Genomic DNA, 16,737 nt, shown 5'->3' with positions numbered 1-16,737 from the left:
CATATGTAGTCCACAGGACTCAAAACTGAAATCACTTCTCTGGATCAGTGGTATTGAGTCCTTTTATTGCAAACAGACATTTGATGATTAAAAATCTGTTCTTCTACCACAAAAAATAATGTGTAGGCTCATGTGACAAATTGGCCTTCGTGAGCTTCTCAATGGAAACAAGGTTAAATGAGAGGGACAAGAAAAGAGAAAACATTCTTTCACTCCAAGACAAAGAGGCTTAACATTCTTAGGGCCCTGATTTTCTAGGCATAGAAATCCATTACCCGTGTACATTTTGAAAAAGCCAGGATTCCATTTACCATTGCCCAGTACTGATTTCTGTGTGTGCATGTGCCCATCTTATGCTCCAATATGATCTTGGATTCACTAGCTGTAGACTTCCATCTTGTTTTTTTATATGCTGGTGTTCTTGGAATCATGTTCTCTGGTTGCAGGAAAAGACTATCTCACTTAATTGCCTTAGAAATTGTTAATGTTAGGATGCTAAAGCAAAAGGCATTCACAACCAACAATATTTGTATCTGTAGTCTGATCATTGCGCAGACTGGAGATGGCATCACAATGCATGTTGGGTAAAAGATCCAAATGTTCTACACTGTGGTGAGTTGTTTGCATTTTGCATATTGAAGAGTTTTTGATGCCAGTTGCAAAGACACCAAATGCAAGTTTTTAGTAGCATGAAATATTTGATAATCCATTATAAAAAGAATTTTCAGTAGATGATTTTGCTCCATTATAGGATAGTGTCTATTCTGAGCATGAATAAGGTGGATCATGCTAGGTGCAATGCTTGGAGGTTTGGTAAATTAAATATGGATTTGACTTGTGATACTTTCTGACAGTGATATAGCATCATACCTGAAGGAGCAGGTGCCTTTCTGTGTGAGGGTATGGTTGTAGCAGCCCCTTAAAGAAAGCTTGTCTGGTTCTCTTTTGATATGTGTGTCTCATTTTATCAGTGTCATAAGACTGGGAGACAGTAGTTTCATTTGCCTTGTGACAAGAAGGGTTGCTAGGAAATGGTTGAGGGGGACGTGGACTGAGAATCCAGAGAGCTGTCGCAGAAGCTGCTGGGTGCAAGCCCCACTTCCCTGGTAGGAGTCAGTGGTGTTCCTGCTGTGGCAGAGGTTTGGGAGGGGAAGAGAGGTGTAGAGGGACCCAGACTGTCAAGTCTCAATTAAAGGTAGAATGACACCAGTTTCACAGGAAACGTTTGCGAACTGACATTTATTGGCAGAAGCTCCCCTTGTGAAGTAGATTTTTAACACACTGGATGTCATAGGAAGGACCCTTGAGGCAGGTAAATTATGTCTCAGAGTGTTTCCTGGGTCTGATTTTTTCTTTTCTTTGTTTCTTTCTTTTTATTTTGGCTAGAAGTGTTCCTTAATGGAGCTTTCAGGAAGTATGGGAGAGAACATACTGTTCTTTGAAAGGTGCAAAGGAGACAAATGCCATCCAAATTGGATGCAGAAGGAACCAGACTTCTTCAACAGTTTTCGGTGAGGATGCTAAGTGCATGAGTGGAAGGTCTGTAATCCTTGGTTTTAAGGAGGGACGAGCGCCCAGGTTCTGTGAGCAAGCGGGGCGCGGGGTGGGGGCGATGCTCCACACATTCTTTCCTCTCCCACAAAGCTCCATGCTTCACCTCAGCGCTCCTGTTTGTGCATGCTGTTGGAGTTCCAGCGCGAGCTGCTTGCCTCTCTCGGCTCCCTGCATCCGTCCGTTGTGCACCCGCTCAAACAGAAGCGTGGAAGAGGGCACGAGCACGCCAGCGCGAGCATGCAGGATGCGGGAGCGAGCATGCCTCCTAACGTTCCGTGAATATGGCGGCGTCCAGAGTCCGTTACAGAGAAAAAGGTAACTGAAACTCAAGCCTAACTTCTTGAGCATGCAGTCCCCACTGTCGCTACCCTTGGCTGTTAGTTTCTTGTATCTTATAGGCAGTGTGGCCTTGAATGACTGAGTGCCCTCCCTAGGCCAGCCTGAAGCCTGGGAGTTTTTACACCACTGGCATTGGCAAGTGCCCAGACCAGGGCTTTTTTCCATCATTCTGTAGGCTGTCCGGCTTTTGATGCGTGTGGATGGGCGGAGTTAATAAATGAGGTGTGAACTTTGAAAGTGTGCCTTGTCTGTGTCCTCTATACTCTCAGGAAGCTTTCAAAGTGTTGGAAAGCATTGTTTAGTTGAACAAACAAATTTCTCATGTTGTTGAAAAATGGGTGAACTTTTGACATACAAGCATAAATATCAGCCAGAAATACAGCCTTCATGTTGCAGCTCCATCAATTGCCACTGATGTTAGTGGCTTTTCACAATTGAATAACTGGCCTTTTAAATTCAGCCTTGCATCTCCTTTTGGACCTTAAGGGTGGCAATAATCAAGAAAAGCATTATGTGAAAATCAGATGAGTAAAAGGAATTTACAACAAAGACTATTTTATTATTTAATTGTATGTGACTATTATGTAATCGTTTGTGTGTGTGTGTGTGTGTGTGTGTGTGTGTGTGTGTGTATGTGTGTGTATGATTTTGAGACCAAGAAGGTGAAAAGTGCTTTAATTTCGGAAATGAAAATTGTGGGGTGAGTATTCTCATATATAATGTGGTGCTGTGCTTGCTGACCTTATGGGGAGTAACTCAGAGTATGTATAATTTGCTGTATAATTTTTAGGACATAAATTGGGCATTGTGTATGAATTTATAGTTTTGGATTATGAGTGGTGAGAATCTGATGTGTGTATTCTCATGTGGGTGATGGTGTTTGTTTAGATATTTGGAATTAAGGAATTTTGATAGTGTGTAGAGCTTATTGTATTTAGACAATGTGAAATAACATGTGTGTAACCTTGGACTTGGGGTTAGGTATTTGTAATATGGGTTTGGAAATATTTTATCTTTTTTTTTCTCTTCAAAATCGGGATATTTTTGTTTGTTGTGGAGTTTGGAAGAAATATATTCGCCTTGGGCAAGAAATAAGTGCATGTGGACAATGTTAAAGAAATCATGCATATTTCTGTGGCTATACAAAAGGGAGAATATTGTTGGGAAAATGCAGGATTATTTGTATGTTTGGAATGCCATGGATGGTTACAGGATTTGCCTACTGTGTTTATAGCATGTGAAGACAGGTGTGTGACAAGTTTTTTTTTTTGGGGGGGTGGTGGTGGCTTGTAGAGTGGATATGTACTCCTGTAGTGTCAGGTTCATATGATTCTACATTTGAAAGATGGAGGAGTTATTTCATTGTGGATATTCAAAGTGTGTCATCTCATTTATGCAAGTGGTAAGATTGTACATATGGGAGCAGAAATATTTGCACATTTGAAGTGTTATATAAATGTCTGATACTGATGGAGATATACATGGGTATGGAATTTGTATTTTCTTGTATGGCTTGTGAATGTTTATATTTTCTATATGTGACCAGATTTTTGTGTGGAGAATATTTAGGTGACAGAATGCTTACTAAAGTGTCATGACAGTTTGAATGAATTGTAGCAGGAATCTTAAAAGTTCTTATTAATAAAATCAAACCCGAGGCCAGTTATTGGGGTGAATACTGGAAGGTCAGAGAGACAGAACAAGCCACAGCTATCTTACCTCACCAGTTCCTCAGCTGGTCCTGTTTCCTCAGACTGGAAGCCTCTGAGTCCTCATCCAGAATGAATCTCAGCTGAACTGTGTTGCTTCAAAGCCTGAAAGCTTGACAAGCTGAATGCTTAACCAGCCACATGCTTAACCAGCCAAATGCTTCTAGTTTCTGGTCCTCATGCCTTATATACCTTTCTGCTTTCTACCACCACTCCCTGGGATTAAAGGCTTGCTTTCTGGGATTAAAGGCGTGATGAGTCACCATGCCTGTCTGTATCCTTGAACACATGGATTTCTGCCTCTGGAATGCTAGAATTAAAGGCGTGTGCTATCACTGCCTAACTAGTGGCTTTTCTGTTCTCTGACCCCAGATAAGTTTATTAAGGTACACAATATTTTGGGGAATACAATACCACCACATTTCCTCTCTTTTTGTCTAAAATTAAAGAAAGCTTATAACTAATACAAGAAAAACTATCCAATAAGTATATACAATATATACAGCCAAAAATTACATTAATGATGTCTAGTCCATTAACATTTGACAGATTCAGATAAAAACTCCATTTTATATATATTAACAATGTCCAGTCCAGTAACATCTGATAAACTCAGACCAAAAAATTTTCATTACTTTTATTTAAAACAAATAATTCCTTTTTAAAAGTAGATTCCATAATCTCCCTTTTTATAATGAATGTTCTCTGTTGCTCTATATATGGTAAATAGGAAATAGTGAGTATACATATAGCAAATAAGCAAGGATGGGTGTATTTGATGGATAGATGAGATTATGCATTTGCACAGGCAAGTGTGTGGCAACTATTTGCTGCATTGGGGTTTGTAATATAGTCACATGTTAGTATTGATGATGTAGGAAGTGTTTTCTAGCAGCTAGAGATAATTCTGGATCAATGAGTGGTTTGTATTTGTAAGTTAAATGTTATATGGGTAATACTTCTCTATGTCTTGGGCATTTACACTGGTGGTATATATCTATCTCTGAGTACATAAAATATGTATATTTGCTCATTGAAAAAGAGGTCATTTGTTCAATTTATTATTACTTTTTCATTGCTGTTATAAAACATCATGATCAAGGCAATTTATATAAGAAAGGGTTTATTTGGGCTTTCAGTTCCAGAGGGGTAAGAGTTCGTCACGGAGGGGAAGCATGCAGGTATGGTAGCAGGACCAAGAAGCTGAGCAGTCATATCTTGAACCATAAACACAATTCATAAGAGACTGAACTGGGAATGGCATAGAGTATCTAAACTCTTAAAGCCCACCTCCAGTGACGTACTTCCTGCAGCAGGGCTGTACCTCCCAAGCCTCCCAAAACAGTGCCACCAACTGGGGGTGAAGTGTTCAGACATCTGAGCTGGAACATTCTCATTCAAACCACAGTGTATAAATGTGCATTAGGTTTGGTTAATGATGCTGTGTTTCTAGTGCTCATGGGAATGTTTGGAGGATGAGCTCAGAAGTTTGTGTTTTATAGATATAGAATATTGAATAGTATGTTATATATAGTGCGTGTTTATGACTGCTTTTGGCGTATGGCAGAAGTTTCCACGCATGTGAGATTAATATATTAATATATTGCATTCAATCCATGTGTTTGGGGAATGTGTATATTTACAGTGTTGGAGTATATTGATGACTCAGAGATCCTCTTTGTGCTTATTCAGGACTGAGTTCTTGAAGACTTTTTGCTTGAATGTGTGACCCAATGTTTGTGTTTGGTCTTTTGTATTAGAGAAGTCTATGTTGTTCGTAGTTGTTGTATGTATTTGAGTTCTTGGGGTTTATGAAGGTGTTTTCTGGTGGATATGGGCAGTTTGTCTATGGAAGTGGAGAGGCTATGTAGATTGTATGTGCATTCAGGAATTGTGGAGTATATTTCTTTGGGGACCGTGAGATTTTACATTGATCTATTTGGGAGTGGAACATAAGAAAATTATTGTTTACATGGTAATTTTCTAGACTATGTGCCTACTGGATGTCTGTTGTATAGGCAATGTTGAGTTTCCTTCTGACTAGCCTGAAGCAGTCTTAGCCCTTGATGGAAGAAATAAAGGGGTCAGATCATGAGCTATGACTCTTATGCTAAGTGCCTCCCAAACTCTTTTGTTGTGGGATTTTTTTTAAAATTCATCAATGTATGATATATGTATGTGTTTGGTGGCACACAGGTGTGTGTGTGTGTGTGTGTGTGTGTGTGTGTGTGTGTGTGTGTGTTAGAATCTTTCTGATATTTTTCTGCTGACTGGACCACAAGCTTCTTCATATTTCCCTATCTCTGCCTCCCACCTCCACATAAGAGAGCTGGGATTACAGGCATGTACCCTACTGCATACAGGGTTATGTGGTGTCCTTGGGCCCAGACTAAGTTCATCAGGCTTGCACAGCAAGAGCTATACCCATGGAGCCATCTCTTCAGCCCATGGTCAAGGTTTTCTTCATACCCAGAGGACTACTAGGAAGGATTTCTTCTGGAAGTAGGCATAGTCAGAGAAATTAGGTCATCATGAGTATGCTGTCAAGGTGGCGTGAGAACCAGAAAGTGGCGTATTTAAAGTTGCAATCAAGGGAGGTATGCTTGCTAAAGAGATTGGTGCAATGAAAAATGTCCTCTGCTTTGTCCTGGGTAGAAAATACCTTGAGGGAATCTTAGAGATGAGCAACAGCCTTCCCATTCGAGGCTCAGAAGCTCACGTTTGAGAAGAGAGTCTATACCCAGGCTCCGTCCACTATGGCTGTTGCTCTATGACCTACTTTGCCTAAGGCCTTCCTCCTTTGCCTCTGTCTTTGAGGCTGGCTGCTGAAGGCTGTAGTACAGGACAGTGGCGTCCCCGTCATTTTAGTAAGCTCAGAGCTGGGCAGAAGCACTTTTCAGAGGAGGCCCCTGTAGTCACTGATGGAAGTAAATGTCTATTACATGTTTGTCCATGGTGTTGCTGCAGTAGAGAGTTGGTATACCCAAAAATACACACTTCATGCCAAGACTTTAGAGCCCTCTTTGGGAGAAATCTAAAGCAATGGAAACAGGTTTTACTCAAGACAATTTACTATGTTCTCTGCAGTTTCTCCCAAATTTCTCTTTGTAGCCCTTCTTGTGCCTAGGCTATATGTCTTAGTTGCTGATAAACATCTTAAAAATTATGTGTGCATGCTATATAGACATAGTACACATGCTCTTCATCTATTGACTCCTGTAAGATGTAAAATGTGTATGAAAAGCCAGTGATGTGGGCAGTAAATGAAATCACCAAGGGGATGGACAGACAGACAGGATTTATTGAAATATAGTGCAAGAAAGCTGTAGGTAAGCCTCAGAGAGGGGCTCATGCAGCCGAGAAAGGAGTGGGAGTCTTGTCTGGTTCTGACTGAGAAGGAAGTCACTTGGTATTACCTTTTGGGCCGTTTGTTTGAGTCCACAGCTGGATAGATAGGGTGCCATCTCACTTTCTTATTAAGCAGCAGATTCTACAGTATGAGTTGTTTATCTTCAGACTGTCTATCCCTGTAAGGTGCCATTAGTCATATGAGTTAGGCTTTAGTTATTTGTGTGATATATCTTAGGTCACCAGGGAGCCGTGCTCCAAGTGGTCATGACCTTATGGTTAAAATAAAGGGAATTTCCTTTTCTTTTTCTTTCTTTTAACCTCCTTTGTCTGTATAATACCCAGAAGAGGCTGGTCTTTGCAGAATATGAATAACCCAAGAGGCTAAAATTCATTGTTTGAGACAGATTAAATATCATTGAATGAAGAAATCAAAGACTGTGATCTTATATTGAATTCCTTATAGTTAAGTCTTTGGCACAGTTTTGCATGAATGATTTTAAAGGTAAAATGAGGAGCACAATTTATCTGGGAAGAAGTCATAATATGGGAGGATGTCTCAGTCAGCAAAGTGTTCAGTGTGCAAACACAATGTGGTGGTTTGGAAAAGGACGGCCCCCAGAGACTCACTGTTTGATGCATAGTCGTCAGGGAGTGGCACTATTGGAAAGGATTAGGAGGTGTGGCATTGTTGGAGGCAGTGTGTCACTGGGAGTGGGTTTTGAGGTTTCAAAAGTCCCAAGCCCAAAGTCTCTCTGTCTCTGCCTATCTATTAGGATGTAGCTCTCAACTACTGCTCCAGCATCTACCTGCTCCCCACCATGCTCCCACCATCCTCCCCGCCATGATGATAATGAACTGAACCTCCGAAACTGTAAGCAAGCCCAGTTAGATGTTTTTATTTTATAAGAGTTGCCTTGGCCATGGTGCCTCACACAGCAATAGAATAGAGGCTGGGACACATGGGGACCTGAGCTGGATGCTAAGTACTCATAAAATGTTGTGCCTGGCAGCATGCACCGGTAATTGCAGCACTCAGGACCCTGTGGAGACAGGAGGCTCTCTGGAGCTCATGGCTAGCTGACCTAGCCAGCTCAATCACCTCCGGGGTCAGTGAGACCCTGCCTCAGAACTAAGAGCAATGCAGGAAGACACGTGGCACCAGCTGTTGGCCTCCACACACACACACATGTGCGCACACATGTGCGAGCACACACGCACATGCCCCCACAATCCTCCCTGCACACATGAAAAGACTAGGCCCCTAAACACCCTCACCTGATGCTGTGTGTCACCTGAAGTGTCTCATTAGGGCTGTCTTGACACAGGTCGCTTGTCACCTGCTCTGTCCTCTGCCCTTCATATCCAGATGCTATCTGTTGCTGACACCGAGTGCTAAAATGGCTGGTGGATGAGACTGTCTTCTTGTAGTGTCCTCCTCAAAAATTCTTAAAGCACGCACTTCCTTTGAGATGAAATCTAAGTGGCCGACCCACTCCTGCTGCTCCTGTTCACCTTAATTCCATTTCTTCACGTGCACTCTGAAGGTAGAAGGAAGACGTGTTTGCATTTGGGGCTGTGGCAGCGGTGTGTGTTCAGGGTAGTGTGTCTTCGTGTAAAACGTTAGGCTTGCTATATATGAACTGGATTGAGGAACTGTATGAGGGAGATTAAAAGCCATCCTATGTGATTGTGGTGGGGTGTGGTTTATACATGCGACGGCTCTTTGGTAGTTTATGTGAATATTCAGTGTTGTGGGGGAGTTGTATGTGTGTATCTGGAGGAAGAAGGGCTATGTGACGCATATGTTGAACTCTAGTCAGATAGGTGTGTGTGAATTCATAGCTTGTGTGGATGTTATGCACATGTCTGAGGAGACTGGAGTGTCTTGTATGTCTTGCCAGGAATGACAAGCCAAAGATACAGGGTAAAAGTCTACTAGACTAGAATTGATATAAAAAGTTTAATGAAGAATCTGTTCCATGGACAGACACATGTGGGCAAACCACACCATGACAGAGAGTAGGCTCTTTTTTTTTTTTTTTTTTTTTTTTTGGTTTTTCAAGACAGGGTTTTTCTGTGTAGCTTTGGCACCTTTCCTGGAACTCACTCTGTAGCCCAGGCTGGCCTCGAACTCACAGAAGAGAGTAGACTCTTTTATAACAGCTGGGAGAAGTTGCTTTGTCTAGTTAGGGCAATTTGGTTTTGTTTTTTGAGTTGATGTGAAATTAGTGGGTTCAGATTCTGTGACCGCTGAGGCTCGGTATTGAATACCCTGAATGTCTGTGTCCTCCATCACAGCACTGGTCTGTCTGTGAGCCAGGCGCCTCCAGGCCGGGGAAGTGGGGAATCTTGTAATGTGCTCTAGTCCTGCAGGGAAGGCCAAGTGTCTGCACAGGTGTGAAATCTGAAGTTTGAGAAGAGAGGAGCAGGGAGACAGCCCAGTCAGTAACGTGCTTGCTTCACAAGGACGACAATCCGAGTTTCATTGCTGGCACCCATTGAAAAGCCAGGTATGGTGCTGAATGCCTATAATCCCAGCTCTGGGGAGGTGGAGGCAGGGGGATCGCTGGACTAGATGGCCAGGCATCCCAGCCTAATCAGCATGCCCCAGTGAGAGATCCCTGTCTGAAAAGCCAGGAAGGTAGTTCCTAAAGAATGGTACCCAAGGTTGATTTCTGGCACACACACACATACACACACACAGGAATTAACTTCGTTTTGTAAGGGCTGGCTGAGGTGCCTTAAGTGTTGTTTTTAGGGACTCTGGAGAAGCCCCTAGGCCCTAGCAATTGCATCATACGCCCGTATAGATCAAGCTGTTGTGACCATATGGCTTCACTTGGATGTATTAAGGATGCTCTGTAATGGTGCTCCTCTTTGTAGAATGTACAACCTCTGAAGTTTCTGATGTTCTGATCAGGAAGATGAGTGACTAGAGCTTTAGAATCCTATTGGAGGTGTCCCATCATTTCCTGTTCCCTGGGGCCTTTAGAATCCTATTGGAGGTGTCCCATCATATCCTGTTCCCTGGGACCTTTAGAATCCTATTGGAGGTGTCCCATCATATCCTGTTCCCTGGGACCTGGCTGACTTAGAGGGACAGGGCTGAAACCTTGGCTGTCCTCTTCACCCCGTATCCTGTTGGATTTGCCGTAAGCATGACTGTTCAGGCTTAAGGCAGGTCAGTGAAAGACCAGTGGCAAGATTGAATTGTATGCACATTTAGATAAACCCAACAGACTAAAGTCCTGATTTCGTTGTAACTCGGTCTTTCTAAGATACCCAAAGCCTGACAACTCAGTAGAAACCAAAGGAACTATCCTGATAAAATATAAAGTCCTGTTCTGTTAAAATGGATTTTAACAGAAATGTTCTATCTGTCACCTTTGGCTGTGTCTCAGCTTCTGGCTCCTCTTTGTCCACTTTACAAACTTCATGATGTAGTTTGCAGGTTTGTAAAGGCAGAAAAGCCGGGACACAGGATGTTCTGGTCACTTCTGTCTTTTGCAATATAGCTGTAGCTGGAGGGTGATATTAAAGTTAAACTGCCAGTTACTGGTCATGTCACCAGCATTTGAAATGGATTTAAAAATGATTTGTGTGTGTGTGTGTGTGTGTGTGTGTGTGTGTGTGTGTGTGTGTGTGTACGTGTGTGTGTGTGCATGTGTGTGCATGTGTGTACATGTGTGTGCATGTGTGAGCACCTGCATATAAAAGCCAGAGGTTGCTCTTAGATGCCTTCCTCTGTTGCTCTTGATCTCTTTTCTGAGCTAGGTTCTCTCATTGTGCTTGGAACTTGCCAGTTTGCTGGATTTGCTGTCCAACAACTCTGTGGGATCCTCCTGTTTCTGGAGGCCTCCGGGGTGCTGGGATTATTGCACATGCTGCTGCATCATGCTTTTCACAATGGGTACTGGGGGCCAAACTTAGGTCCTTGTGTTTGCTCAGAAAGTACCTTACTCATTTAACTATGTCCCTACCCCCCCCCCCAATCTAACTCTGCCTGGTGACATTGCCTATATAGGTCGAGTTAACCTCTGTGTTACCATTTTAACTTCCTCGGGCTCTCACTATGTAGGCCAGGATAGCCTCCAAATCATGATCCTCCTGCCTCAAAGCTGGCTCTGAATAAATAGAGACTACTTTTCTGTGTCAGCTCTCCATCTTTGAGGGCTCCAGGGCACGAGGGGCCTTTCCAGGACACCAGTGCTTACAGTGAGAAGGTAACTGTGAAGTCCCAGCCTGAGCAGGGACTGGTTCTTCACAGTGCTGCCTTCTTTTCATGTTGAAAGCGAGTCAACCACCTGGGACCAGTGTCTCCACTTTCTTATTTAAAAATTAGTTCAGGGAGTTGGAGAGATGGCCCAGAGGTTAAGAGGACTGGCTGCTCTTCCAGAGGTCCTGAGTTCAATTCCCAGCAACCACATGGTGGCTCACAACCGTCTGTAATGAGATCTGGTGCCCTCTTCTGGCCTGCAAGGATGCGTGCAGACAGAACACTGTATACATAATAAATAAATAAATCTTAAAAAAAAAATTAGTCCGTAAGGTGAGGAGCCATTGCTGAGAATGTCCCGTGACAATACTCTTAGGTAAAGAACAGGGGAAAGCAAATGACTCATTTTGCTCCCCAGTCTTTCCCCTAACACCCCTAGTTCTTCCCCTCATGTTCCAGAAAACAACCAACAAGAGTTTTCTGTTCCAGACGTCTTTCTGACCTTCATTTCACATTTACGGTATGGACATGGTTTCCACCTACGCAGCTACGTCCCACTGTCAATCCTTCAGTTCTGTGTGGTGTGGATCCCTGGCTTGTGCTGAGTGGGCACAGATCCTAGGGATTTGGGAATGGAAGGTCTTAACACGCCAGGATATGTGCAGGAACAGTCAGGGTTAGCACAGCAGCATTTCACTCCTGCAGCTAGTTAACTGAAACCTGAGGGACTGCTTTTCTTCACTAAAAATGATCGTGGAAAGACAGAAAGCAAAACACAGGAAGAGGCACAGAGGAGTTCCAAATGGGAATTGCTGTGCTTGTTCTTTGCATGTGTGTGCATGTTCATGTGTGTGTGCACAAGTGGAGACCAGAAGATGACTTTGGGTGTTGCCCTTGGAAAGGCTCTCTCCCTTCTTTACAGTACGGTCTCTCACTGGCCTGAGCTCACTGGTTAGGGTGGACTGGCTGGCCTGCAAGCCCCCCCCCCCCCCCCCCCCGCCCCCGGGGGTCCCTGTCTCTTAATTCTACTCCCTAGAGTTGGGATCCCAAGTACTCATCAATAGGCCCAGAATTCTCAGATGGCTTCTAGGGATGGAATACAGGTCCTCACACTTGCAAGACAAGTGCTTACTGACTAGGCCATCCCACCAAGACCACTTCTGACGTTTCTTACAAGCCTAGTCTAGTGTAATGAATGCCTTTGGCTTTTGTTTATCTGGAATGCCTATCACTTCTGGATGACAGTTTGGTTAGATACAGATTTTGGTTTACTTTTTAAAGCATTTTAATTCTGTCATTCTGTAATTCTACCTTCTAGATTATAAGACTTTCGTTAAGTAATATGTGGGACACTTGTATGTTATTTTTTATCATCTGTATTGAATATGCATAGATCATTTGGTGTGTGTGTGTGTGTGTGTGTGTGTGTGCTCGAGTGTGTGCAAGGCAGCTCCCAGCATGGGCTAACATCATTACACACATCCTCTCCATCACTCATTGCCGCTCGTTTTCTTCTTTATTTACTTATTTGATATTTTCATTTGGATGTATAATGCGTTTAGCCACGTCCAGCCGCCTCATTCTCCCTCCCTCCTTCCACTCTCCCTGAATCCCTTTTCCTCAGCAGGTCCTCTCCTACTTTCCATGACTTTTTAATTGTTGTTTTGCTTTCTTTTTGCGGCTCACTAAGTTTAATTAGGGTTGCATGCATGAACATGGATGGGTTTATTTCCTGAAATGTGGGCAGGTTACCAGTGGCTACATCACTGAAGAAAATTACTTTTATTCCCCTAGCAACCATTAATTGCTAGTACCTGGGGTGGGGGTGGAGCCTCATAAGCCCATCTCCCATCCATGAAGGAATGTTAATGAGCCCATCTTGTTCAAGTCCGTACAGGTAACACAGCTGCTGTAATCATGAATCTTGTTTTCTTGATGATAGAAAGTCTGACTGGAATGAAATTAAAGCATATTTAATCCACATTTACTTGATTGCTAAGATGATGTTGTTGTTTTAATAAGATTTCAGCCATAGGTATTCGTTTATTATTGTTTTTATTTATTCTTTGAGAATTTCATATATTTTGATCATATTCTTTCTCCTCCTTCAACTCTTCCTAGATCCTCATCCACTTCCCTACCCATCCAACTTTGTGTTCTTTCTCTTAAAAAATAAAAACAAAACCCACAAAAAAATGTGGAGTCCATTTTGTGTTGGTCAACTACTCCTGATGAACTACTCCAGGGGTCTGTCCTGGAGTGTGGTTAATATACCCAGTGGCACTCCGTTGGAAAAGAAAACGGATTTTCCCTGCTCCCAGCAGCTACCAATTGAGAATAGCTTTTTGGTTAGGGGTGGAACTTTGAGCCACTGCTTCCCCGCCTCTGTGCCAGCTTGAGCCTGTATAGATGTTAGTATTCTATATCTGGGAATATATATGTGCGCCTGCTTTGTTGTGTGTGGGAAACAGTTTCCCTGAAATCATCCACTGCCTCTGACTCTTACAGTCTTTCCACCCCCCTCTTTCATATAGATCCTGAGGCCTGAGGGGAAGGGAGTGATAGAGACATCCCATTAAGGACAGAGTGTTCCATGAGCTAGCTCTCCCTTTGCACATCGTCTTGTCATAGGTCTCTGTGTTAATGGCCATCTGCTGCAAGAAGAAGCCTCTTTGGTGGGTATAGTACTATGTCACTAGGAACTATGACCTATCTAGTCTCAGGTTCTTGGCCTCATTAACAGTGTCAAGGGCCATCTCATGGAGCAGGCTTTAGTCTAATAGAAAAGTGGTTGGTTACTCCCCCAACATCCACGCCACTGTTAAATCAAGGAGCATATTTTGCAGATAAGTCATTGTTGTAACCTGCAGGATTTTTGGATACAACTTTCTTTTTGAATTTAACTGCTTGTTCAATTAATTTACTTATATATTGATTGGATGTTTTGATTATTTTTAGTATTTAGTCTTGAAATTTCTTATAAATTCTAGATCAAAATCTTAGAGGGGAAATTAAAGATGGATAGAAAGACAGGGAGGCTGGGAAGGTGTGGACCAGTTGGCAAAGGGCTTTCCTTGAAATCATGACGACATGAGTCTGATGCTCAGAACTCATGTGAAAAAGCTAAACGTGGCAGAACAGGCTTGTAATTCTAGCACTTGGAAGGCAGAGACAAGAGACCCCTGAGACTTGCTACCCAGCCTCCTTGGCAAATTCCAGGTGATCTAGGGACCCTGCCTCAAAACTAAAGTGTTCCTTTGGCTTCCATACATGTGTGTCTTCATAAGCATGTACACACAGACACAGACACATAGACACACACACACACACACACACACACACACACACACACACAGACAAATTATGGGGACACAGAAGGGGAAGGAATCTGTCACTCAGGACCTGGTTGAAGCTGACCCTTGTCAGCTGAGAATCAGTAATCCCAGAACAACTAACATTTAGTTAAGCCCTTTCTATGCTCCCATTTACAGACTTTAATCTTCTGGGAAATCTCAACCAGAAAGCCTCCTTTACATTAAAGGAACATATCCTGCCCACCCTCATCCCCATCCTCATCCCCACCTCACAGCCCTAGTGGCTTCCACTTTTATCTCCCATCCAGAGCACCCCTCCCTGGTGACTTGCAGAGGGGACTTGCTCATCTTTTCTTTCTTACAGGCTCCTGTTTCTCCAGCCCTCCAGGGCCTGTTCTCTGTCCTCTCCAGAAACTCCATTCCTCTGCCACTGTATGCAAAACTGACCTCTGCACCCTGATCAAATCGGGCTTCCTCACAGAGCCAACCTCATGACTGTCCGCTGCCAGGCAGCCAGTGTGTTAAAATAGCCTCTCGTTATTTTAAGAAATTTGTAAAGTGTGTGGAGACTTCCTAGCAACCCTTTCAGATGTCAGTTGAGGCCCACCAAAACAGCATGTGTGTTCACTGTCAAGACATTTCAATGTGTTTCTCCTTTGAAAAACACATTCATGGTCTCTATTGTGGCTTACTTTCTTTCCAAGATTTTTACTCATTCGTAAAAATCTGTGTTTCAAATGTCTTTTAATAAACTGCAGTTGCTCACACTAGTTGATTCTGAGATTGGTCACACTGAGATTAGTCACACTCGGTTGGTCACACTGAGATTCTGCTCGGTGTGAAGGACTTGGCTCTGCTGAAATTGAAATCTCTTAGAGATTAGAAGAGCCCCTTGGGCTGCCGTGAGTGGCTGTGGGTGACAGTCTTAGAGTGGTGATCCGTCCCTGCTGCTGACAGTAGAACTATGGTTTGTACTGACTGACAGATACAACCATGAATTCATACTGATTCAGAAAAATCACAGGTTCATATCATCTCTCCAATCCCAGTCCCGTGTATCAGCGTACATATACCTTTGCTACTGTCTTCATTTTAGTTCTTTCTGTAACAGAAATATATATCATAATAAAGATATATTTCCATTTTGGAATATATATTGTACATATAAATATCATAACATAATATGTAAAATAAAATAATATATTAAACATAAATATATATAGTAATATATATAGTATGATTATAGATATTATATATGTGTATTATATATAAATGTGTATGTGTAAATACACATACATATGAGAATGAATCACTTTTGATGTTGAATCAGCCTTCTAATTTTTCTCCCCATAAACATAAACATTCTGGCCCTGATTATGACCACCTAAGGCACTTACCATGTGGCATCAAGTCCAAACACAAAGTGGCAGTAGGTATTTGACTGCCAGTCATCTATGTTCCTAGAGTAAGAATGGTGAATCTCCTAGCTCAAAACTGTCTCCTGAGCACTGAATCTTAGAGTTTGGGGCTAGAGGTTCTGATGTCACTCAGCTCCAGGGTTCCGTGAGGCTCTGTTTCCATGCCACTCTGGTTCTTTATTCCAAACCATAGAAGAATCACTTTACAGAGACATTTACAGGCAGCTGCCCTGCCCTGCCTCGAGCCTCCTCGAGCCTCCTCGGCCACAGTTACAGACTGGGTGGAATGGGCGGCATGGTGAGAAAAACGAACATCAAAACTGGAGGCGACCCCTCGAACCTGCGGAAGGCCCTTGTGAACAACCTCGGAGAGGAAAAGAGAACCAAGCTTCACATTCAGAAACTCCAGAAAGCTCTAGCACTTCGCTTCAGGGAGATTGACAAAGAGAAAGCAGCGCTGAAGAAGTTTCTGGTGAAGCTCCAGAAGACAACTGGTTATTTTCCTCAGAGGGAATTGTGGTGACAGTTGCCGCTGCAGGTGAAGGATTCATCTGAAAGCTTCAAATCCAGAACCATCGAGTCTCCATTGTCTCCATATAACCAAAGAAAGCAGTAAAAAAGAAACAAGAAGCCAAAAATAAGACTTGAACTGAGGATGTGAATGGGACGTCTTCGAAAGAACCCCTGATCTCTCCCACAAAAGAGAACACTCGTTGACTTTTCCAGGTGATTCCGTGTCTTTACAGCTCAGAGTGGTGACATGCAATGCGCACCTTATTTTTTTTACAAGCTTTCCTTGAGACAAAAATAAAGCTGAGCTATTTTTAGTTCTTTCT

At 42.8% G+C, this 16,737-nt stretch overlaps 1 long non-coding RNA gene across 1 annotated transcript; it reads right to left on the bottom strand.

Annotated features, from left to right (window-relative positions):
* Window positions 1–8,121: 8,121 nt before the first annotated feature.
* On the bottom strand, window positions 8,122–16,017 carry LOC119088007. The gene is made up of 3 exons (XR_005091563.1): window positions 15,881–16,017; window positions 12,984–13,120; window positions 8,122–8,491 (listed from the first exon to the last, which is right to left on the bottom strand). It is a non-coding gene; the product is annotated as an uncharacterized LOC119088007 (long non-coding RNA).
* Window positions 16,018–16,737: the final 720 nt, after the last annotated feature.

The sequence above is a fragment of the Peromyscus leucopus genome, chromosome 5, assembly GCF_004664715.2.
Source record: "Peromyscus leucopus breed LL Stock chromosome 5, UCI_PerLeu_2.1, whole genome shotgun sequence".
NCBI lineage: Eukaryota > Metazoa > Chordata > Mammalia > Rodentia > Cricetidae > Peromyscus > Peromyscus leucopus.
Note: the sequence above shows the minus strand (reverse complement) of the source record. Positions and strands in the feature narration are given on the sequence as shown.